The sequence below is a fragment of the Syngnathus scovelli genome, chromosome 14 (genome assembly GCF_024217435.2).
Source record: "Syngnathus scovelli strain Florida chromosome 14, RoL_Ssco_1.2, whole genome shotgun sequence".
Taxonomy (NCBI): domain Eukaryota; kingdom Metazoa; phylum Chordata; class Actinopteri; order Syngnathiformes; family Syngnathidae; genus Syngnathus; species Syngnathus scovelli.
This window is the reverse complement of record NC_090860.1, coordinates 4,050,055-4,070,299: the sequence shown is the minus strand read 5'-3', so window position 1 is coordinate 4,070,299 and position 20,245 is coordinate 4,050,055. Positions and strand designations below refer to the sequence as shown.

The 20,245-nt window shown below is 42.0% G+C and overlaps 2 long non-coding RNA genes across 2 annotated transcripts; one reads left to right on the top strand and one right to left on the bottom strand.

The window, feature by feature from the left end:
• Positions 1-339: 339 nt before the first annotated feature.
• LOC137840932 (uncharacterized) lies at positions 340-3,484 on the bottom strand. Its single transcript, XR_011088104.1, has 2 exons — positions 3,357-3,484; positions 340-3,284 (listed from the first exon to the last, which is right to left on the bottom strand). It is a non-coding gene; the product is annotated as an uncharacterized lncRNA (long non-coding RNA).
• Positions 3,485-4,512: 1,028 nt separating this feature from the next.
• LOC125980584 (uncharacterized) lies at positions 4,513-9,553 on the top strand. Its single transcript, XR_007485676.2, has 2 exons — positions 4,513-5,239; positions 8,890-9,553. It is a non-coding gene; the product is annotated as an uncharacterized lncRNA (long non-coding RNA).
• The last annotated feature ends 10,692 nt before the right edge of the window (positions 9,554-20,245 follow it).

Sequence of the window (20,245 nt, the reverse complement as noted above, 5' to 3'; positions counted from 1 at the left end):
TAAACTCAGAATTCTGACTTTATTCTCAGAATTCTGACTTTAAAGTCGGAATTCTGACTATTCTGAGAATAAAGTCAGAATTACGACTTTAAAGTCAGAATTCCCAATTTCTGACTTTAAACTCAGAATTCTGACTTTATTCTCAGAATTCTGACTTTAAAGTCGGAATTCTTGTTGGGTTATCTATTAATTTATAATTAATAGTAATACGTTGAAGAACCGGCGGCTCGGTGGCGCACTGGGTAGCACGTCCGCCTCACAGTTAGGAGGGTGCGGGTTCGATTCCACCTCCGGCCCTCCCTGTGCGGAGTTTGCATGTTCTCCCCGAGCCCGCGTGGGTTTTCTCCGGGCACTCCGGTTTCCTCCCACATCCCAAAAACATGCTTGGTAGGCCGATTGATCACTCCAAATTGTCCCTAGGTGTGAGTGCGAGTGCGAATGGTTGTTTGTCTCTGTGTGCCCTGCGATTGGCTGGCAACCGGTTCAGGGTGTCCCCCGCCTACTGCCCGATGACGGCTGGGATAGGCTCCAGCACGCCCGCGACCCCCGTGGGGACTAAGCGGTTCAGAAAATGGATGGATGGATGGATGGACGTTGAAGAACCAGACCGGTAGTATGATTGAACAGTCAAAAGGGTCCCCCCTCGTTTACTCACCCCTCAGGAATACCGCGCTAATCAAAGGTTCCTACTACCGTAGTTCACCTAATACTACATCCTCCTTTCTGAGTAGGAATCCTTTTATTTTCAACGTCACTATAATAACCAAACTTTTCATGAAAGTGTTGAGAATATTATAACTGTTACTATATCTTCCGTAATACACACTCCTTTCAACTACTGAACCATTATCAGTTTCAACTGTGAAATATATGACTAACTACTGAGTAATGTCCTTCAATCCGCTTGGAGGTCGTCTTTCCCTGGTAGGGTAGCGTCTCTCGTTTCCTTGGCTTCGCTGACTCGCATCAACCAACGTGCTGTGTGCTCTGGTCGGTTCATCAACTACACTGTTGTGCCCGCCCTCAGTCTCTGATTGGATGATTTCAGTCGATGGTGTAGAAAGATGTACTCTGTTTCTCCGCAGGATACCTCCTTGCATCTCGACATGGTATGATCTGGGTGTGTCTGCTATGGAAACTATTGTCCCTCTTTCGTTCATGTCCTTCACCCAGACATGGTCACCTGGATGCAGACGCGGCAGATCATGTGCTCTGTGTCGAGTGTTGAAATGTCTCTGCTGTTTCTGTCGAGAACTTTGCTCGGTGTTTCTCAATGTCTCCATGTCTGCCCATCTTGGGTCCAGTTGTGAAGGGATAGTTGGAAGTTGCGTTCTTATTCTTCTCCCCATCAGCAACTCAGCTGGACTGTATCCATTTGCCAATGGAGTCGCTCTGTATGCCATTAGAGCTAAATATGGGTCACTGGATTTGTTTAGCAGACTCTTCACAGTTCTGACAGCTCTTTCTGCTTCCCCGTTGCTTTGTGGAAACTTTGGACTAGACGTCGCATGTTCGAAACACTAGTCCCGTGAAAACTTTTTGAAACTGTCTGATGCAAATTGTGGCCCATTATTCGTGCGCATTTCCTGTGGTATTCCATGTCGCGCGAATATGGACTTACAATGCTCCACTACTGCTTCAGATGTTGTAGATTTCAGTGGAGCAACTTAAAAAAATCTGGAGAAGTAGTCGACAATGAGTAAATATACTTTACTCCCTTTTTGGAATAGATCTGTTCCCACCTTCGACCAAGGCCTCTCTGGGAACTCGGTTGGAATCAATGTCTCTTTATTGACCACTCTTTCTCGAGCACAAACATCACACTTCTCTATGTCATGTTGTATTTGTTTGCTCAATCCCGGCCACCACACTGACTGTTTCGCCCTCTCCCTGCATTTTTGTATTCCCAGATGTCCGTCGTGCAACCTACTCATGATGTCGAAGCGGAGAGCTTCTGGAATCACAATCCGAGTGCCTTTCAACAACAATCCGTCTTGCACACTGAACTCTCCTGAGAATGGCAAGTATGGCTGAACGATAGATGGCGCCGTGAACCTTTCTGGACACCCTTCAGCACAATATTTTTTTACTTGACTACTCACGACATCGTTGTCTTGATGTTTCTTGATGTCTGCAATTCGGCTGTCAGTTGCTGGCAAACTAGCCATGACAGTGTGCACATACAAGTCAATTTCCTCCTCCTTTAGCTGATCTTCTGAGCTGTTCATCGGTGATCTTGACAACACATCCGCGGTTGCAATACTTTTGCCTGGTACGTGCGAAATGTCATATGAAAACCGCATGAGCCGCATCCTCAGCCGCTGTATGCGTGGTGGAAGATCGTCTAGGTGTCGTGAACCCAGGAGTGGGACCAATGGTTTATGATCCGTTTCCACGTGGAAAGTAGAGCCAATGAGAAACTCCGCAAAGTGTTCACATGCCCATGATGTGGCCAACGCCTCTTTTTCAATTTGCGCATAGCGCTGCTCTGTAGTAGTAAGGGCGCGTGACGCTTACGCAACCGGTCTTACTTTTCCATCCTGTCTCTGCAGAAGCACTGCTCCTAACCCATATGAGGAGGCATCAGCCGATACCACTGTCTCTGCGTTCGGGTTGTACAATGCAAGTATTGGTGGTGTCGTAAGTTCTTTTTTGATTTCTTCAAAAGCTTTTTGTTGCTGCAATCCCCATGTCCACATGTTAGTCTTCTTGAGTAGATCTCTCAATGGCTTTGTTTTGTCTGCTAAATGTGGTAGGAATTTCCCCAGGTGATTAACCATGCCGATTAAGCTTCTGGTTTCAGTGATGTTTCTCAGCTCCCGCATGGTGGACACCGCTTTCACCTTGTCTGGATCAGCACTCACTCCTGAGGCTCCCACAATCTGCCCCAGAAATTTTATTGTTGACTTGGAAAACTCACATTTGTCATTGAGTGTGACGCCTGCATCCTGCAGCCGTGTTAGTGCTGCATGAAGTCGCCTGTCATGCTCCTCCTGCGTAGCTCCTCGGGTAAGCACGTCATCCATCTGGCACAAAACACCATCCAATCCATCTAGAATTTGTGACATTCTCTTCTGGAAGTGCTCAGGTGCGGACGATATTCCAAAGCACAATCTGTTATAACAGAATCTCCCGAAAGGCGTAATGAATGTTGTCAACAGAGACGAGCCTTTCGACAGCGGTACTTGCCAAAATCCAGAATTTGCATCCAATTTGGAAAACACTTTGGCTCCGGCAAGTTGTCCTAGTGTCTGTTCCACTGCTGGAAGTGGATGTCGCTCCTTCTGCACAGATTTATTTAGTTCAGTGAGGTCAGAGCATATCCGTACTTTTCCGTTGGGCTTGGGCGCCACTACCATTCCGGCACACCATTCGGTTGGTTCCTCCACCTTACTGATGACGCCTTGTGACTCCATTCTCGCCAACTCCTCCTTCACCTTTGGAAGTAGTGGCAGCGCAACACGTCTTGGCGTAGAGATTGAGAATGGCACTGCATTGGGTTTCAACACAATGTTGTATTCTCCTTCCAATTTCCCTAATCCATTGAACAGGTTGGGAAACTGTTGTTTTACTCTAGCTTTTGAGTCGAGAGTCACTGTATCAAGCCTAGCTACTAACTTCAGTGCATTTAGTGCTGGCCGTCCCAATAGTGGGAATCCTAGTTCTTTCACGACATAAATGTCTTGCATTGTTTCCTTGCCATTTTTGTGGAGTTTAGTGTTGAATTTTCCTTCCACCGTTAAAGGTACATTTCCTGGCCCACGCACAACTCTGCTGACGTGCTCCAGCTTTGCCAACTGTTCGTTGTAGAGTTTTGCTGGTATCGCCGTGACATCGGCGCCAGTGTCCATTTTAAATTTTGTGTCTGTGCCACCCATTGATATTGTTACAATCCATGGGTCATCATTTCGGCCATTGCTAAGTGCCTCTAAAAATAAATTATCACTCTCTTCTGTGACATTCATTTCATGCACCATTTTCGTGCGGCACACCTTGGCATAATGTCCTCTTTTCTTGCACAAATTGCCTGCTGCTTCTCTTGCTGGACATTGTTGTGGATTGTGTCCTTTCAAATCGCCACATTTCCCACATTTTGTCTGTTTTGGGGTCTCTGAGAACGTCGTTTTAACCATTGTCCTCTTTTGTTGCCCTCCCGTACTCTTCCAGCAGGTGGCAGTGTCGACTCGCTGACGCTGTTGAGTTCAGCGCTTGCTGCTTCCATGTTAAAATTACTTTTCAACATTTCTTGTTGTTTCTTTACTTGCTCACTCTGACGGCACTTTGTCATGGCCCGCTCTAGAGTCAAGTCCGGGTCTAGCTGCAATTGTTCTGAGAGTTTTTTGTCTTTTAATCCGACCACCAATCTGTCTTGGATCATTTCTTCATGCAACGCACCGTAGCCACAATGCTCCGATAGACAGTGAAGTGCAGTAATAAAACTGTTCACAGTTTCTCCCGCCTCTTGCTGTCGCATATTGAATTTGGCTCATTCAAAAATGACATTTCTTCTTGAAATAAAGTGTGCATTTAGCCTTTCCCTCACCGTTCCATAGGCGGTCATCTCTCTGTCAGTCAATCTTAATGACGTGAGGATATCCTCGGCCTCTTCACCCATTTAAGGCATTTACCTGGTTTCCCTCAGGTTGTGTTTCCAGTCCAGATGCTACTCTGAACCTTTCAAAGCGCTTTATCCACTTCGGCCATTCCTCTGGCTTGAACGTGAATTTCTCCGGTGGCGGCACATGGAACCTCTCCATGCTTGCGTCTCCTCACCGTCACGCACACGGACTGCACCTGCTCTCCCTGTTGTGAGGCTTTCAATGTCCGGGACCTCCAACTCCGTGGTATCTTCCTTTTAGCAGTACTTCTGACACCATGTTCGGTTATCTCTTAATTTATAATTAATAGTAATACGTTGAAGAACCAGACGTGAGACGGTAGTATGTTTGAACAGTCAAAAGGGTCCCCCCTCGTTTATTCACCCCTCCGGAATACCGCGCTAATCAAAGGTTCCTACTACGGTAGTTCACCTAATACTACAATTCTGACTTTATTCTCAGAATTCTGACTTTATTCTCTAAGAATAAAGTCAGAATTCTGACTTTATGGCGTGGGGTGGCGGAGGGAAAGTCAGTGTGGTGTGGTTTTGACCAGAGAGGACATTATGTCGTCAACAAGTGACCTTTTGCGTGCCAGAGGATTGCCGGAGGACATCATTTCACTCTTGGAGGTGTAGGGGGTGAGTAAATAAAGCATTTTTGTACATTCAATAGTCAGTTTTATTAAACCGAGCAGGGGGTGAGTAAATAAGGCATTGTGTTCATTTTGGTGACTGTTGCGTATATAACTGGCTCCGTGTAGCATGTAGCTCCGTTGCAAATTGATAGCTCTTGACGAAATGCGCCGCATTTACACGTAAAGTCCCAATGCCTTAAAGTCCCAATGATCATCGTCACACACACAACTGGGTGTGGTGAAATTTGTCCTCTGCATTTAACCCATCCCCATGTGATTTTGATCCATCCCCTGGGGAGAGGGGAGCAGTGAGCAGCAGCGGTGCCGCGCTCGGGAATCATTTGGTGATCGAACCCCCCAATTCCAACCCTTAATGCTGAGTGCCAAGCAGGGAGGCAATGGGTCCCATTTTTATAGTCTTTGGTATGACCCGGCTGGGGTTTGAATCCACAACCTTCCAGTCTCAGGGCGGACACTCTACTATTAGGCTACTGAGCTAGTAAAAGAAGCATTATGCGTATTTTTGTACATTCAGTAGTCAGTTTCATTAAACCGATGACGTAATGGACGATTATTATATATATATATATATATATATATATATATATATATATATATATATATATATATATATATATATATATATATATATATGTATGTATGTATTGCAGGAACTGGGGTCAAAATACAAAAAGTCCTGCCTCGCTACAAAAACAGATATGCTCAAACCTCATTGAATAAAGTACATAAGCAGACAAGTATATTCACATATTACATTTTAAGCATATAATTATACCTACACACCAAATCAATAAAGAAGACATAACTAGACATTTTTGATAAGTGGTGATGAGAAAGGTTTTTATAAATTTATGATCTGACATATTTCTGAGCACTTTGAAATAACAAATGACTTTTGATATATTGCCTAAATAGCTTAATGACCCTTAAGGAATTGTGTAATGCATACCTGATGTTTTTTTTCTCTAAATCATGGACACAGCCAGAGTCGTCTTGACCGTTCAGTACTTGATTGTATCTTATGTTTTGACTAATGCTAGACACCAGTTTTTGATTACTACTGAACGCTCTGCACAGAGGGAAATAGTTTGCCTAACAAAGAAAAGATACGGTTGGAAGCATGATTAAACTAAGAATAAGCAAAGACATGAAGTATCAAAAGAACAGCAATAGATTAATGATGTCACAGCCAAAAGCTAACATAATTTCGTACAAAATGACAAAATTGAAAGAATGAGGTACGACAGTGTATGTCCAAGATTGGAGAAGAATGTTCACAGGAAGGTCACGTGGAGATAAAACCAGCAGGTGCCAAAGGGAGCCAGCCAAGGACTCGGCCAAAGATGATCGCCAAGGCCGAAAGACGGGATGGAAGACAACAGCCCCCACACACACCGAATCGCCCATAACCAGCACCCACTCCCATGGCGAACTTGCCCCACCCCAAAGACTCATCACCCATCAAACTCGGCCCACACTGGCATGTGCAGCTGATATAAACTAACCAGAGAACCTTGGACGTTGCCTTTTCTGAATGGAGACTTTCCGCTCTTGAAGGGCCCAGCGCTGTATTGTACTTTCCTGAAAACAGAGCTGTCTGAACAAGAATTGTGATTGAACTCAACCAACCTGTGTAAGTCTAATTTCTGCTTCAGTGTCTTGGCATTTTCCTAAATCTGAAGAAATCAAACGAGCACGCAGTGAGTAAATTGGATGACAGGTAATGGCTTTTGCCGTGAGGCGCAGATAACGCGCTCCCTAAATTGTGGACAGAATCCAGCAGTATGTATGTATGTATGTATGTATGTATGTATGTATGTATGTATGTATGTATGTATGTATGTATGTACACATACATACATACATACATACATACATACATACATACATACATACATACATACATGTCACGGCAACATCACAAAGCGTCGGTAAAACACCGCGACTCGCGGTATAAACTATGCCTTGCTGATTGTGGCCGGCTGCAATATCATTGAACCTTAAATTTAACTCAATACACTGATCACACTGTTGTTTAAGAGTAGTGATTCTACGTGCCACAATTCAAGGTTACATCATTTGAAGTATAATCATGCACACACGCACGTCTTTATTTACTCACTGGATGAGACTTGTTTAGTGAAGTTACACCTGACATTGTAACAGGAGTGAGAACATTATTATTAAAAACAACTTTCTGCAACAAGCATACTGTCATAAAGTCATTTTTTCAAAATGCCCACTGTTGTGTTTGACAAATTGTAATTCTTTTTACTTTGTTGTGCAGATAAAGTGACTGATGGAGGGTGCAACTCAACCAGTGCCTGAAAAGCCGGATTTGGATGACTTAATCAAGCTATGCTTTAGACTTGCATTCAGCAACAAGGAAATACTTGCAGTTTTAGCACATAATGCTCAGAGTATTCGGACTGAAGAGAAGTTGTAAAAGACTTGGTCTGTTCCGAAGAAAGAATCAGTCGGACCTGGGAGATGTGTTGGCTTTTGTCCAGCATGAAATCCTGACTTGTGGCCAGATGCAAGGTTATCGCTGGCTTCATCTACGTGCGATTCAAAAAGGATTTGTTGTCTCACAAGATACATCCATCCATCCATCCATTTTCTGAACCGCTTAGTCCCCACGGGGGTCGCGAGCGTGCTGGAGCCTATCCCAGCCGTCATCGGGCAGTAGGCGGGGGACACCCTGAACTGGTTGCCAGCCAATCGCAGGGCACACAGAGACAGACAACCAATCGCACTCACACTCACACCTAGGGACAATTTGGAGTCTTCAATCGGCCTACCAAGCATGTTTTTGGAATGTGGGAGGAAACCGGAGTGCCCGGAGAAAACCCACGCGGGCCCGGGGAGAACATGCAAACTCCACACAGGGAGGGCTGGAGGTGGAATCGAACCCGCACCCTCGTAACTGTGAGGCGGACGTGCTACCCAGTGCGTCACCGAGCCGCCCCACAAGATACAATAAGACAAATTATAAAATTGGTTGACCCAGGCGGCGTGGAATTAAGAAGAGCACGACTCCTTAGAAGACGCCAGTACAGCTGTCGAGGCCCAAATGCTCTTTGGCACATGGATGGCTATGATAAATTAAAACCATATGGGATTTGCATCAATGGTTGTATTGATGGGTTTAGCCGGAATGTGTTATGGGCAGAGGCCTATATCACAAACAATGATCCCAAGGTGATTGCAAGTTATTTCATCAAAACAGTTTCGCGCATTGGTGGATGTCCAGAGAGGATCCGTGCAGACAGGGGCACAGAAAATGGTTGTGTTGAACAGATGCAAGTGTTTTTTGCGACAAAACCACTCTGACAATTTTGCTGGGGAGAAAAGTTTTCTTTACGGGAGAAGTACTGCCAATCAGCGCATTGAAGGGTGGTGGTCCATCCTTCGCAAACAGCGCACAGTTCTGGATTAATTTATATTAACTTTTCAGGAGGATGGTCGCTACACAGGAGATTTTCTGGATAAAAGTCTTATCCAGTTCTGCTTTCTTAATCTTGTTCTTGTAAAATATTTTATCTCCCCATCATGTTTTTGAATTTGAAATGAATAAATGAATAGTAAAAAATAACAAGTACTTAAATACTTAACTATGCTGCTCTTGTGCAGGATGAGCTGGATGAAGTTGTGAACACATGGAACTCACACAAAATAAGACCAAGGTCGAACGGTGATACAGCTTCAGGCCGGCCAGTCGTCATGTATTCATTCCCTGCCATGCACAGTGCCGAGGATCGACTGAAACCCACTGTAATGCAAGATATCACTGCATGTATGGAAGAGTGCACTCCAAAATGCCAGTTTTCTTGCGATGAAACTGTATTTGAACTGTGTTGTCTGCTAATGGAGGAAAATGAATCCATCAGATCCATTGCATGCAAGTGACTTGTATTTTATGTTGAGAGAGGAATTACTGAAGATTGTTTGACAAGCGTATTGATGTAATGAACATATAAACTCCTCAGAAAATAATTTTTCAGATTTTTTTAAATCAGTAGTCTGTATACTCAGTTACTATGTTTTTTTTAGTCTTACAATGCCTTTTTGACCTTTAAATATTCCTTAATGACCCAAATTTTCCAGAACAATTCATTGCAAAATTGATTTTTTTTTTAACTATGCTTACCTGATCTATGGTTATTCTTTTCCATTTGTGACTAACAAATACAAAGATGTTACATTTTGCTTGAAATGTCCTGAAATTGACTGCTTAAATATGTATTAAGTATTAATGTATTACTTGTATATTAAAAATTGTGTCTTTTCATAGGCATCTGTACAACATTATAATACTTTATTTTTATATACCAACATTCAGGTGCAGTCAGAAAATACATAGTGGATGAAGAGTGAGTTTATTGAATGCAATGAAATATTACTACTGTTTTTTACAGAAGCATTCACTTAATACTATATAGCTGCTGAAAACAACCATCCAATGGTTATGCATAACATCTTGGGTCGTTTTAATAAAGCCCTAGGATTTTTATATAACTGGAACATAATACCAAATGCAAGCTGTTTCTATAAAATTCTAAAAACAGTGAAGGAACGACTACAAAGATTGTTTCTATTTGACCAATAAGAACAGTGAACAAAATATGTTGTGTTGATGCAACTTACAACGGATAATTATGTTATGGTTATTGACAGAATTAAATAATATCCATGACCCAGATATTGCTTTCGAGAACGGCATTGAATTCTGATCGGAAGTCTGGGAAATTTTCATAGCTGTCAGCAATGTACAAAACCTTTCCACACGTGTGCCCCACTGGTCTTCTACTAAACTCTGTCATTTGTTGAAACTCTACAAGGATGGTGTCGGTGACAATAAGATCAGATCCTGTGCAAAACCGGAGAAATTTCTGAAGCTTGAGTTCATCCAACTCTCTGATGAACCTTTTCAGATGATTTACCACTTCCTTCTGCTTTGAGGTTAAATCATTTGGAAATTTCAGCAGTTGGCAGACCTTTTTGGAAGTAGGTTGCAAGTCAGAGCACAACTTGTTAAGTGCGTCAGGACTTATGAAGTCATGGTGAAAAGTAACCTCCCTCCAGCAGTCAATAACAAACATGGGCTTTTGGACAAGCTCTTTGTGCGCTATTTCCTGCAGTATTGTGGGAAAGGTTTCAGGTGTGATTCTCTTTCTACACCCATAGCTGTCAAGAACTTCCACAAGATCATCTTGGTCCACTTCTGAAAAGTCCTTCATTGCGTCCATCAAAACGTCACGCTCCTGGCTGCTCACAAACTGCAGAAAGTGGGCCCTTGGATCACTGTAGACGCAGTTGAAAAGCACTTGCTCGAGGAAAGGAAATGCAAGTTTGTTTTGGAAATAGCAACAATCTTGGTAACCTTTTATAAGTATTCTCCCAACTGCTTTCCACTTTGCTGCAGAAAAATCATGACGGATAAATGGATGCACCCTTGGTACATCAATTAAAATTGATGAAGCTTGAGTTCATCCAACTCTCTGATGAACCTTTTCAGATGATTTACCACTTCCTTCTGCTTTGAGGTTAAATCATTTGGAAATTTCAGCAGTTGGCAGACCTTTTTGGAAGTAGGTTGCAAGTCAGAGCACAACTTGTTAAGTGCGTCAGGACTTATGAAGTCATGGTGAAAAGTAACCTCCCTCCAGCAGTCAATTAAAATTGATGTACCAAGGGTGCGTCGGTCATAGAATTCCTGCCAGAAACAGGTGAGAACATCTCTCAGTACTCCAGACCCAACACCTGCTTCTTCTCTATCATCTGGGAGTATGCGTTTCACACTGAGTGGTTTGTTCAATATTTCTTCTTTACAGAATGCTCTTATCATATCATTCAATGTGTCAGTGGAGTGGACCGTTATAGTCAACACATCCTGTGGATCAGGTAGATTGAGGGGCATAGCAGGACCATCGTAGATCATTGTGACTTCTGTATCTTCCTCTGTTTCATATGTGGGACCAAAGGTAATTTCTGAATCAACAGAAATGTTGAATGGCTGGTAGACTTCATTTGAATAAACAGAGACCTTGTCACTTTCCGCGGCATTGTATTCACTGCCATTGTCTGACGTAACTTGTGGACATCATCTTGGTTGTCTTTTGGTCTTGTTGCAATGTAAAAACGCAACAATGTTAGCTTTGCAGCCTCGTACATATAGCCGATGGAATGGCAGGTGTCATCAGTGAGGCAGTTTTGTTTGAAATCCCAAACCTCAAACTCAAAGTCCAATTGTGATCCTTTGGGAGAAATTCCATCTGGGAAAAATAGTTTTTTTCCTTCCTTGAGAATGTCTTTCAACCCAGCTTCTGTGGACATTTGAAGTTTTCTGGTACCCCCTCCCTGCTTCTCCCTCACGTTTGGTCATCTTTCCATCACTGTGTATCCATCCAGTCGCAATATTTCTTGTTGTTTTCTGCTTCTTTGTCTCTTGTGGTTGTGTCTTTGAGGTGGTGTCCTCTTTGTCACTATCTTTCCTGAGTTTCATTTTTTCACGTAGTTTTTCTAAAAGTCTATTTTTTCTTTTAGATGTAGGCTGTTTCGTCTTGTGTTGGATTCTGTCCACAATTTAGGGAGCGCGTTATCTGCACCTCACGGCAAAAGCCTTTCCCAATCACCTGTTATCCAATTTACTCACTGCGTGCTCGTTTGATTTCTTCAGATTTAGGAAAATGCAAAGACACTGAAGCAGAAATTAGACTTAGAGAGATTGGTTGAGTTCAATCACAATTCTTGTTCAAAAAGCTCTGTTTTCAGGAAAGTACAATACAGTGCTGGGCCCTTCAAGAGCGGAAAGTCTCCATTCAGAAAAGGCAAAGTCCAAGGTTGTTAGATCAGTTTTATATTCAGTAGCACATTGTGGGCCGGGATTGATGGGCGATGAGTCTTCGGGGTGGGGCAAGTTCGAAGGAGAGTCTGCTTCCATGGGAGTGGTGCTGGTTATGGGCGATTCGGTGTGTAGGTGGGGGGCTGTTGGTGTGTGTGTGTGTGGAGGGGGCTGTTGTCTTCCATCCCGTCTCTCGGCCTTGGCAATCATCTTTGGCCGAGTTCTCGGGTGGGGCCTGTTGTCTTCCCTCCCGTCTTTCGGCCTTGGCGATCATCTTTGGCCGAGTTCTCGGGTGGCTCCTTCTGGCACCTGCTGGTTTTATCTCCACGTGACCTTCCTGTGAACATTCTTCTCCAATCTTGGACATACACTGTCGTACCTCATTCAACCGTATCTTTTCTTTGTTAGGCAAACTATTTCCCTCTGTGCAGAGTGTTCAGTAGTAATCAAAAACTGGCATCTAGCATTAGTCAAAACATAAGATACAATCAAGTACTGAACGGTCAAGACGACTCTGGCCGTGTCCATGATTCAGAGAAAAAAAAATCAGGCATGCATTCCACAGTTCCTTAAAGGGCTAGAGACATCCCTTTTTTTTTTTTCAATTAGAACGGAATTTGATAGAATGTATAAAGTGAACACATTTGCCGCATTGGAAATTAAAAATGGACACCGATTACTAAGAATAAAGCTGAAATGAAATGCCAGTTTATCGATCGGGTCCCGCACGAAGCCAAACTGGCGGCGCCATTACTGTGACGTCACAAGTTGTACATCTGGATGTCAACAAACAGATGATAACGACAGCTCCGTTTCTAGCGGCAATATTAGCATCATTTTATCCGATTCAGAAACCTCTTTTGACGCAGAATATGATGTATCTAGCAGTTCACTTGAGCTGAGCTGAGCACATTTTCTGAATTGTGCCCCTCCCGTCACTCTGGTTAGGTTGGCATAGTAAAAAGTAAAAAGTGCTCTTGGGGGCTTTAGAGTGCCGAGTTGATCTCGGCACATGAAGACATGACCACCTGCAACGTTTGGTTTAGGTTTTATAAGCATTTTTAATTTTATTGCTTAAATCGCATTTTCTCGACGAGCTGAGCACGTTTTCTGAATTGTGCCTCTCCCGTCACTGTGGTTAGGTTGGCATAGTAAAATATATATATATATATATATATATAATCGTACATTATGTCATCGGTTTAATGAAACTGACTACTGAATGTACAAAAATACGCATAATGCTTCTTTACGTGTAAATGCGGCGCATCCCGTCAAGAGCTATCAATTAGCAACGGAGCTACATGCTACGTGGAGACAGTTATATACGCAACAGTCACCAAAATGAACACAATGCTTTATTTACTCACCACCTACTCCTCCAAGAGTGAAATGATGCCCTCCGGCAATCCTCTGGCACGCAAAAAGTCACTCGTTGACGACATAATGTCCTCTCTGGTCAAATCCACACCACGCTGACTTTCCCTCTGCCACCCTACGCCATAAAGTCAGAATTCTGACTTTAATCTCAGAATTCTGACTTTAAAGTTGGAATTCTGACTTTATTCTCAGAATTCCGACTTTAAAGTCGTAAAGTCAGAATTCTGACTTTAAAGTCAGAATTCCCAATTTCTGACTTTAAACTCAGAATTCTGACTTTATTCTCAGAATTCTGACTTTAAAGTGGGAATTCTGACTTTAAAGTCAGAATTCTGAGAATAAAGTCAAAATTCCGACTTTAAAGTCAGAATTCCCACTTTAAAGTCAGAATTCTGAGTTTAAAGTCAGAAATGAGTCAGAATTCTGAGAATAAAGTCAGAATTCTGAGGAAAAAAAGTCAGAATCCTGTCACCCCTCGTTTTTTTTTCTTCACTGGCCCTAATCCTCTTCCGTACATCTAATTTTTTTTTCTGTACATTTTGAGTGTGTCAATAAATGTACATGAAACCTTTTAAGTGCATATTTTATTATTACAACATTAATGAATTGTTTCAAATATGTAAATAATACATTAATAGTATAAATAACATACAGAGAAGTTTGTATAAATATTGAAAATATAAATATTATACGTGTGTGCGTGTAACATGTTAACAAGAAGTACTGGGCAGGCTAACAAGTTAGCGGAAAGATGCTAATTCGCGATCGTGCTAACACGCGAAAACGGACCTCTAAAGGAATTTAAACGAACATTTGGAGCAATACTACATCGTCCTAAAGGTTAGACGCATGTGATCGTTGATATCTCTTGTTAGGAGACCCACTTCCATCGTCAATGACTCCATATGTACACGAACGTAAAACAGGAAGTGGTATCGCCTGAAAACGGCCTTCAAAATAAACCACTCTTCCTCAAATGAATTTGAAATAACAAATGTCTTTTAATATTGCCTAAATAGCTTAATGACCCTTAAGGAACTGTGTAATGCATACCTGATGTTTTTCTCTAAATCATGGACACGGCCAGAGTCGTCTTGACCGTTCGGTACTTGATTATAGCTTGTGTTTTGACTAAACGTTATATGTCGCCTAATGCGAGACGCCAGCTTTTCGATTACTACTGAAGGCTCTGCACAGAGGGAAATATTTTGCCTACCAAAGAAAAGATACGGTTGGAAGCATGATTAAACTGAGAATATAATGACGTAAGCAAAGACATGGAGTATCAAAAGAACAAACTTTGCATAGTCAGGGAACAGTAATAGATTAATGATGTCACAGCCAAAAGCTCACACAATTTCGTACAAAATGACAAAATTGAAAGAATGAGTGTATGTGCAAGAATGGAGGAGAATGTTCACAGGAAGGTCACGTGGAGATAAAAACCAGCAGGTGCCAGAGGGAGCCAGCCAAGGACTCGGCCAAAGATGATCGCCAAGGCCAAAAGACGGGATGGAAGACAACAGCCCCCACATACACCGAATCGCCCATAACCAGCACCACTCCCATGGAATCGGAATCTCCTGCGAACTTGACACACCCCCTGACTCATCACCCATCAAACTCGGCCCACACTGGCATGTGCAAATGAATATAAGCTGACCAAAGAACCTTGAATGTTGCCTTTTCTGAATGGAGACTTTCTGCTCTTGAAAGGCCCAGCGCTGTATTGTACTTTCCTGAAAACAGAGATTTCTGAACAAGAATTGTGATTGAACTCAACCAACCTGTGTAAGTCTAATTTCTGCTTTAGTGTCTTAGCATTTTCCTAAATCTGAAGAAATCAAACGAGCACGCAATGAGTAAATTGGATAACAGGTGATTGGCAATGGCTTTTGCCGTGAGGCGCAGATAGCGCGCTCCTGAAATTGTGGACAAAATCCAAGAAATGGTGACCATCCGACGTGATTTCTTCAGAAGGCAAAGTGCATGCTCCACAAAGGATTGTTCCTTCTCCGCTCTTGCTCAACAATATTGCAGTCCGATCGGCACAAAAGGTAAGGGGGAACCCTTTTTTTTCTCTCTCCCAGTTCAGCAATATTGTGGAGTGAAAATGGAATACAAAAATTAATAATTTCAGCTCTGTGTTCAGGAATGGTGGTTGTATAGAAGTGTGTGTTTGTGTGCAACTTGGTAAAAGTGATTTGTGGAAAAAATAAAAAATACAAAAACAGGTGAAGGCGTCGCTGATATAGCAGGACGGATGCCGAGCGACTCCAATAGTGTGACCTTAGAACATTATAGGGCTGTCTAAGGCGAGGGACATCTGGGATGTCCGAGTCGTGGTGAATTAAGAGAAAGGTGGTGAGGACTTTGTCTGATCAGCAAAGGGCGCTCACACCGCTGTGGGGTGCCAGTGACTAGCATATGGGCACCTGAGTGGCCTCAATAATAGACACTTAGGAACTTATACTGTTGCCTAAGGTCGGGGTCGATTGGATCGGCCAGGCCACCAATACGAATCGAGGACTCGTGAACGAAAAAAGAAAAAAAAAGGTGAAGGCATCGCTGATATAGCAGGACGGATGCCTGGCGACCTCAATAGTGCGACCTTAGAGACTTATATTGTTGCCTAGGGCGAAGGGTAACTGGGTTAACCAGGTCGCTACATAATTGTTGAAGTGTGTCTATGATGATATTGTGTGGAAAGCAGTCTTGGTTGTCAGATGGGACAGCGACGCAGCTGAAGAAGTGAGTGATTAGTTGTGGTGCTGTTCATGGGGTGGAAGTGATGATTTGTGGTTCATGAAGAACAATAAGTTGATTTGTATAAAATTGTTGATTTTTATTTTTTTGCATGTGAGTTGGAGTCAGAAAAATGGCTTAATAAGAATTTGATAAAGAATGTATATATAATTAGCATGAAGGTTATATCCCATTGTGTGGTGGGGTTAAACCAGGTATGGTGGGCAAACTACGGCCCGCGGGCCACATCCGGCCCGCGGGACCGTTTAATCCGGCCCGCCAACCCTAAATAAATTGTATTATTAAACTTTTTTTTTTTCGGTCATTTTGCCTGCAATGACTGCGTTTCCCCAGTAGATGGGGAACCACTCGCCTGCGCATTTACTACCGGAAGCCGTGTCAGAAAGCTCGGTGCACACTCACAAGTGTGTGTACGTACTCAGTAGTACGGAAATGGCGCACTCGCGCTCTATTTGTAGCAGTGCCGAATTTAAAGCGTGGGCTGTGACAACAGCATTCTTGTAATTTGCGCGCCGAGTTTTCGGATACAGTTTTACGCTAAAGCCACCCACAAACCTTCCCCTGGAATCCTTCCATTAAAATGAGTCGCCCAAGGAAAAGCAAGGTGGACACTGAGTGCCGAGTGTTTAAAAAGAGTGGCCAATTTGGCTCGACGTACGCAACGTGACGTTCAGCCACATGAACATCAACATCAAATGAACACTGAAAATGAAGGGGAGGCTTTCAAGTTTGTTGTAAAAAAAAATGCATTTTGAATATGATCTGTACAAATAGCAGGGATTGAAACTAGCGACCATTCTCATTTTCAAACAATGCAGGATGCTCAAGGACATTGATGCACCACCTGTTTGTGACTAATCTTAACCTTTAAAGTTCTTAAGGCTTACTTTAAGGAAGTGTTTTCCGTTTCCTCACTTCTGTTACCAGGTGTTTGTGAGTTAAAACTCTGCTCTGATTTTCAGATACCCCTCACCGTGTTGCCGTTTTGATTACTTTATTTGGATGTATGCTTTCACCGATTCTTCAAGATGATATATTTGGTCAAAATGTTTGCCATTTGATGTGATCTCATAAGATAAACATACATCTTTCATTAATCTGACCTGCAGGCACTGAAGTGATGGAGACCGTTATTCATAATAACAGTGTCATATTTTATGAGAATCACTGATAGCAGTTTTTTAGGGATGTTTTTTTTTTTAATGCTGTTAATAAATGCATTTGTTTTCAAAAAACTTTTTTTGAATATCCATGCTTTACTACCTACTAAAGGCCAAAACCTTTTATGCAATGACCTTTACAGGTCGTTTATATTACTTCACACAAACACTACATCCATCTGCTCCTGGTTCGGCCCCCCGGTCAAAATTTAGAACCCAATTCGGCCCGCAAGTCAAAAAGTTTGCCCACCCCTGGGTTAAACTGTAACCATTTTTGTTTTCAAAAGGTGCGGCTCTAAAGTTTGGGCCAAACGGTCAGGTGGGCACAAATGCATATTTTGGACAGAGGTGGGGGGGTCGCATTGTGTGACGTGGTGGTGGCGAGGCTCTCTGCACTTCAACTGCCCCCCCCTTGTCATCAGCTGGGAAGATTGTCATGTCTATGTTGTGGGCCCGTGTGTTATCTATGTTTGTCTTTGTGTATCAGTTCGTTATAAATGATGGAATTGGGCTAAATTGGTGCACGAAAACGGTGTGCTAGACAATGGTTTATCAGATTTGCATTGTTAAATGTAAAAATGAGAAATTATAGAATAATATGAGGGTTGGGGGCAGAAACTGGTCCAACGAGGAGAGTGCCCAGCCCTCATAAAAAATATGAGAGTAAGAGAGAACATACATTGTAGAATTGGATAAAATTAAATTGTGATTGCAGATGTTACATTTAGGAGGAATTATTGATCGCTTAGGACATTAGACTATAAAAGGTGGTTACATGTAAGAATAAGTCAAAGATTTGAATCACTTAGAGTTAAAAACAACAAATAAAAATGACATTGCAAGGGGGCACTTTTTATTAAAAGAACACCAAGTAAAGTATTAAGCAGAGGGCATTCGTGATTGGGATTAAATTAAGGATAAAATTAGGTCAATGATTAGAAATCAATGGTGCTCTACACAAAGAGGCTAAAATTTTAATGAGGAAATATTTGGAGTACTGTGTTGGTCTACATATGTCATGGTCCTAGTTTATTTGGTTTTGATTGTGGTTTGGGTTTATTTTGTTTATTGTTAGGTTTTCCTTGTGTTTTGGGGTTAGGGTTCAGGTGTTCCTTGTTATTCTCTTATCCCCAGCATTGTAAATGTCTTCTTTATGCAGATAGGTTAACAGGCTAGGAATTTAGTGAGGAGATAATTGATGGGGGTTAATAATTGTCCAAATTCTAGTCACATGTTTTGAGGGACCACAGCAACAACATTATATTTAATTTGCAGGCCATTATTTAGTATGTGATGACAGTGTCTAGATAAGTAGACTGTTTTATCAAAAATGTGAGCGTGAAGGAGGAGGTTTGATTTGTAATCTGGCATTTGGGTGCCACTTTTAAGTCTGTGCAGGAGCATAGATTGTTTTTGTTTGTTTTTAAAGATATATTTAACAGTTTATCTCAGTGCAGTAAGGATATAACAATTTTGAAAGACTTAAAATTAAAAGCAAAATTACATTTTAATTCTGACATATGCCAGCTAACATGAGGATGGCAAATAAATAAATGCTCAAATGTGGCATGTGTTTTAAATTGGGCGATAAGACAGTCACTTTCAAGCACTATCCTTTAGCACTGCTGACAATAATAACTTATGAGATGTTAAATCAAGGAGGAGTGTCATATTGATGTTAAATCAAGGAGGAGTGTCATATTTGGAACACAGGCGCTGTATGACCTATAGATTGAACAATAACATTTACCGCATATACAACCATGTTGGTAGAATGTTAAATTACATTACAGTTTATTACAAAGGATTTCGGAACTTTATTTGATGATAAACACTGGAACGAGGATTTTAACCGTGTTAATGGGTAGGGTGGATGGATTACTCAAAAAAAACAAAAAGCATTTGATAAGGGCGGCTTGATAGTAAGATGATGAGTGTGCGCAGCTGATAGGATACAAAATGTTAATAGGAAGATATGGGGTGTAAGAAACAAATACTACACAGGAAGACTGATAACACGAAGATTGTTTTGTGAAATTTGTGTCCCAGTGTGTTCTGCCCTAGCGCGTGGCACAAGTCCTGAACTGAGTCCTTGTACTCCAATGGCTGCCTCAAAATCAACAGAGGACTGTCCCTGGTCATGAGACACCTTTGACCTTTGGGAGAACAACGGGAACTATTATCATGCTTGAAGGGGGCAAGCACAGCTCTTCACAGGACAAGAACCATACAGGAATACACACAGTTGAATACACACAGTTGCAGATCAAAAAGAAAATGGACTGAAAGAACAAAGACAAGATGGACGCATTTGAGAATGGCGGACGACCCAGCCCTGAGTTATCATCATGAGAATCTAAGAGGAGAGGCTGCTAAAGACTTGCATGAGGCACATGAAGTCAAACTGGACACATTGCTAAAGACTGCTGAAGCATTACAAAGTTGGTGGAGTATGGGACAAAAGGGATGGAAGTGTGTTTGGGTGCTGGGGCGGACATAACTGAGGAGTTTTGATAAAAGAAGGAATAATAAGGCTGCTTATTGACACTGAAACGGGCATAAAAATATACATCGATATGGACAGTGAAGATGCACTAATAATAACAAGTCATACGACAGCGTGATCAGAAACTTTGCAAAGTGGACATTGATCAATAGAAATTAAATCATTTGAATCATAAATTTTTATATGTAACATAGCATTTCGAAGACATAATGAATCTAATTGAAATAATGAAATTTTATAATTGGACTGGTGAAATTTGGATTCGGGCAACAGAAGCTGAATTGCTAAACTTAATTGACCTTTGTCAAAATGACAGAATTTAATTACACATCA